Source organism: Microtus ochrogaster, unplaced genomic scaffold (genome assembly GCF_000317375.1).
Source record: "Microtus ochrogaster isolate Prairie Vole_2 unplaced genomic scaffold, MicOch1.0 UNK1, whole genome shotgun sequence".
In the NCBI taxonomy this organism is placed as follows: domain Eukaryota; kingdom Metazoa; phylum Chordata; class Mammalia; order Rodentia; family Cricetidae; genus Microtus; species Microtus ochrogaster.
In genome coordinates, this window is record NW_004949099.1 from 41,305,455 (window position 1) to 41,311,224 (window position 5,770).

The window sequence follows — 5,770 nt, forward strand, 5'->3', positions numbered from 1 at the left end:
CCAGAGAACTATATGACTAAAGCATTGCTTCCTTCAATAGCATTTTGAATTTAAAAACTGGTAGTCATTTGTGTTAAAAAATTTTTCTTTTTTTCTTTTATTGATATTATTGAGCTCTACATTTTTCTCTGCTCCCCTCCCTGCCTCTCCCCTCCCCCCTTTAACCCTCCCACAAGGTCCCCATGCTCCCAATTTACTCAGGAGATCTTGTCTTTTTATACTTTCTACTCCCCATGTAGATTAAATCTATGTGAGTCTCTCTTAGTGTCCTCATTGTTGTCTAAGTTCTCTGAGATTGTGGTTTGTAGGCTGGCTTTCTTTGCTTTATGTTTAAAAACCACCTATGAGTGAGTACATGTGACAATTGTCTTTCTGTATCTGGGTTACCTCACTCAAAATAATGTTTTATAGCTCCATCCATTTTCCTGCAAAGTTCAAGCTGTCGTTATTTTTTTCTGCTGTGTAGTACTCCATTGTGTAAATGTACCACATTTTCCTTATCCATTCTTTGGTCCAGGGGCATTTAGGTTGTTTCCAGGTTCTGGCTATGACAAACAAAGCTGCTATGAACATAGTTGAGCACATTTTTCATAATATTCTAGTAACTAACATTAAGATTTTGTGTCTAAGCCACTTAGCAATGTCTTTTATTTTTAGTTATTTTAGGAATATATTTCAGTTTGACATAAACCATTTGGATTATCATCCAAATAAAAATCAGAATGTTTTATGCTAGGTCTAATGGCTTGTACCTTTAGTCCCAGCACTGAGGAGGAGAATCAGGCAAATAGATGTTTGTGAATTCGAGGTCACATAGCAAGTTCCAGGCTAGCAGAATGTTTTATGCTAGGTCTAATGGCTTGTACCTTTAGTCCCAGCACTCAGGAGGAGAATCAGGCAAATAGATGTTTGTGAATTCGAGGTCACATAGCAAGTTCCAGGCTAGCTAGAGTTGTAGAGACCTTGTCTCAGAAAAACAAAACAAACAGACACATTTCATGTTATCACGTAGCCCTTGCCTTCCTTCCTTCTTTCCTTTCTTTTCCAGGGCAAGGTTTCTGTGTGTAGCTCTGGCTGTTCTAGAACTCGCTCTATAGACCAGACTGGCCTTGAACTCACAGAGATCCGCTGGCCCCTGCCTCCTAAGTACTGGGATCAAAATCTTGCACCACCACCTGGCCACTGCCTTTTCTTTGTGGAAGGTATTGTTATTGTTTTAAATTTGTTTCCCATTTTACTGGGAGAAAAAAAAAAGGTGGCTCGCAACCACCAAATTAGTTTAACAAGTCTTTTTTTTTTTTTTTTTTAAAGCAGCATAATGCTGTAGTCCTGTAATGTTAGCACCCTGGAAGCAGAGGCAGGAGGATCACAGCAAGTTCAAAGCTAATCCTGACTACCTAGCAAGTTTCAAGCCAGCCAGAGATATATAGGTAGGCTGTGTCCCAAAACAAACACACCGAAAAACTGGTTTGAAAAGTCTCTAGTGTTATAATTGGGGTGTTTTTTCTATTAGCCAAGAACCATCAAGCTGAATAAAATGCAGGAATTAGAAAGTTTAGAACTGGCAGCAGCCCACTTATCAGGATATATAACTTTGTAACCAGAATACTAACAAAAAATAAGTGGTCCTCGGGAGATTGCTTGGATAGCCCAAGAGTCTGTCCTGTTGGCTGTTCCACCAGATAGGGAAATCAGACAAAAATCATTGCTTACAAGCAAGGCCTGCTTACGACCTTAAGACTGAGAAAATGGTGTGCACTGAGTGTCTCAGGTACAGGCAGTCTGAATAAAGCGGAAAAATGATAAGCAGCCAACTCAGTCAGCCTTGCAGGTCTGAGTGGTCGAATTATAATATGCCAAGGACATCAGCCTCGGGCCTCTTGTCTTTCCCAGCACTTATCCATCCATCCCAGTATGTCAGTGTGACATTTTGATTTCGAAGAGCCTACAGCGGTGCTGTTTCACATGTCCAACAGAGGCATAAACTCTCACTGAGGCTGAGCTGAGTGCACAGATTCTTTTCTCTTTGTAGGGCCTGAAAAAGCATCCCCAGTGCTCTGCGTGTGTCTGTCTCAGGCCCCTGCTGCCTGAGTGTCAGCACATGTGAACTTCCAACCCAATTATGACTTTGATGCTGAGTGGAAGAAGCATTTTTCAAAAGAGGCAGATTTTAAACCAGGACAAATCTCAAGGAAACCTGTCACGTAATGGTTTTGACAGGATCCTCCTCCAGCCTCCTAGGGTGTGAGCTACAGTAAACAAAGCATTTAAGGCATGTTTGTGTACGCGGTTTTGGCTGCAGAGCTCAGTTTCTCCCCACGAGACACCTTGAGAGTGTGCGTGCTCGGTGGAGCTCTGCCGAAAATCGCTCTCTATTCGCAAGACTGCATTCGCTTTCCTTTATTTAAAGCAGATTTGTGTCTTCAGGGAGACACCGTACTTTAGCCACGTTCTTTCTCCCAGTACAAGGTAGATAATATATAGTCATTTGTAGAGTCATGTTTTGTGAAAATTTGTTCCTCTTTGCAATAGTTACCTGCAGCAGAACATTTTAATTAAATGCAGCTAAACGGCACCAAAACATGCAGTTAAGAGTGAGTACTGCTGAGCCGTCTTTCAGGCCCTGTTTCATTTTTTAAAGATACATTTATCATGCATTTCTAATGTTTAAGAGTGTTTTTCCTATGTTTGTGCTTGTGCACGTGGAGTCCAGAAGGGGCTATCAGATCCTCTGTGACTGGAGTTACAGTTGTGAGCTGCCATGTGGGCGCTGGAATTGACCTGGATCCTCTGGACGAACAGCCTGTGCTGTTCCTGGGCTAGGCCATCTCTCCAGTCCTATTTTGCTTTGTTTTTGAGACAGGGCCTCCTATAGACTCAAACTCAGTGTGTAGCGGATGATCTTAAACATCTGCTCCTTCTGTCTTTGTCTCCCAAGTGCTGGGATTAGAGGCAGAGGCCACCGTGTCCTGCTTTAAAACCAGCTCTTTTATAAGACAACATACAATCATTCCCCCCTTTTCATTTTCACCTTGCTCTTTGTTTTTAAAGATTTGATTCTGTTTCATGTGTGTGGGCCTGAGTATGTTTGAATGCTGTATGCATTCAGGTCCTAGCAAATGCCTGCAGAGGCGGCATTGGATCCTCTGCAACTAGAGTTAAAGACAATAGTGAGCTGCCATGTGGGTGCTAGGAACTGAAACTCGACCCTCTGCAACGTCTGAGCCATCTCTCCAACCCCTGACTTGCTTTGCTTTATATATTCAAGGCATACTTGCATTCAATTTGTACAACGTAGGATTTCCTGCTGTGTCTTGATCACAGACAGGAGAGGAAAAAGTACATCAAACACCATTTTGTGTTTGCTTTAGCATACTTCACAGTGCACAAGTACTAGAGCCTATCTTTGTGTGTTTGTATGTATGTGTGTGTGTGTGTGTATGTGTGTGCAAGTGCACACACCCATGCATGAATGTGTAAAGACGTCAGTCAGGCCTCTTCCTTTAACACTCTTCCCATTATATTTTAGTGTTTAAACATAATATGCCTCTTAATGATACTTGGTATAAGATTCCTGGCTCACCATTAGATCAACAGAATCATTAACCTTCCTCTGCAGTTCTAAGACTCTGCTGACACATGCATACATGCAAACGTGCACACACACACACACACACACACACACACACACACACACTGATTTTTTTTCCCATTGAGATTAATACAAGGACTCTCTGTATTGCCCTAGCTGGCCTGAAACTCACTATATAGACCAATTTGGCCTGGGATTTACAGAGATTTGCCTGCTCCTTTTGAGTGCTGAGATTAAGGACTCCACCTTATTTTTTGAGACAAGATCTCTCTTAAGCCTGGAGCTGTTGTAATAGGAGCGGCAGAGCTGCGTCCCCAGCACCCGGCCGCCTGCTAGCTTATGCCCAAAATAATTACACGGACGCTGTATTCTTTAAAACACTGCTTGGCCCAGCCTCTTCTCGGCTAACTCTCGCACCTGGACTATCCCATTCCTAATAATGTGTGTGGCACCCCTAGGTGCGCTTACCGGGAAGATTCTAGCCTACGTCCATCCTGGGTCGGAGCTTCATCGATCGTGTCTGCCCAGGATAAGGGAGCATGGCCTCTGCTCACTTCCTCTTCCTCCCAGCATTCTGTTCTGTTTACTCCTCCCACCTATGTTTTAACCTATGAAGGCCAAGCAGTTTCTTTATTATAATTAACCAATGTCCTTCCTAGATCATGGAGCTCACTGATTGGCTAGGTTGACTGACCCCCGAGTTCCCAAGACCCTTCTCTCTCTGCCTTCCAGTCCTGGCATCACAGGCCTTGCTGCCACACACCTGGCTGTTCACATCAACGCTAAGGATCCCAAGCTCAAGCTTGCATGGCGAGCACTTCAGCCACTGATGGCGGCCAGTATTCTGCTGGTTTTTCAGACCTAGTAATGATTACTGTCCAGGTCGCTGTTGGCCTTATGAAATCCATGATACTGAACTGATTCCACTGCAGAGGGGTTTCACTGTGAGGCTCCTGCCAAGCCTCCCGGACCATATAAGTCATGACTGTAATCTCACGGCTACACTAGCAGACCCACTCTGTAGGCAAGACCCACCTTTACTGTAGGCAAGCTATGTCACACGTGACACCAAGTGAACACGAAGAGGTGTGATGTGAAGGAACAGGACCATCTGCAATGCAACCGCTTGGAAACTTAGTCTTCTCACTGAATTTGGCCATTTTCTCCACGTTCCCACGGAGCGCTTCATCCACGAGCATTTTTAAGCTACAGCTTTGTGCCCCACCAAAGGTACCCATCCGTGGGCCTCTTTAGCTGCCAGACCTCAGTGCTGATTTGCACAGACCTTGCTATTAATAACATTGCAGTCTTTGATTTCATGGAGAGGCCTCTCTGGGACTTATCCTGGAATTAGAGACGTCAGCAAGTCTCCAGATGTTTCTTGATTATTAGAATACCCTGACAGCTCTTTGGCTCACAAAGATGTGTTATAAACAAGTGTCCTTCAGGCCACCAATCCAGATGTTCTTTCTCTGCCATTTGGCATGGGGTATACCCAGGATATTAAACGAGATATCTAATAGAGATTTAATGGCATTAGCAACACGGCTATGAGCAATAACCTCCTCAATTTAAATTATTTTATGATGCAAGAATACAGTTGTGCCGTTTATGTTTTCTGTTCAAATATTCTTCATGTTTTCCAGCTCCTTGAACTTTGTTATCCCCCTGCCCCTGCCTCCCCAGTGGTGGAATTATAAGAATGTACAGCCATGCCTGGCTTATGTGTGCTAAGATAGAAACCCAGGGATTCACGCATGCTAGTCAAGCATGCCACCACTGTGCTATATTCCCAACCCTTAGCTGAACATTTTCAAGAATATTCTCTAAAAAAAAAAAATTGTTTACTGGGCCCCCGGGAGGTGGTTGGAGGGAGCAGGCTCAGCAGTTAAGACACTTGTGGCTCTTGCAACAGGACCCTGGTTTGGTTCTCAGAACCTGGGGACCAGGTGGCTGCTACCCATACTTCCAGTTGCAAAGGATCCAACGCCATCTTCTGACTTCTGAGGATAGTCGTCATACATGTGGCACACATACATATATGCAGCCAAAAACACTTATACACAGAAAATAAAATAGGCCTACAGAATTTTTTTTTTTTTTTGGTTTTTCGAGACAGGGTTTCTCTGTAGCTTTGGAGCCTGTCCTGGAACTCCCTTGGTAGACCAGGCTGGCCTC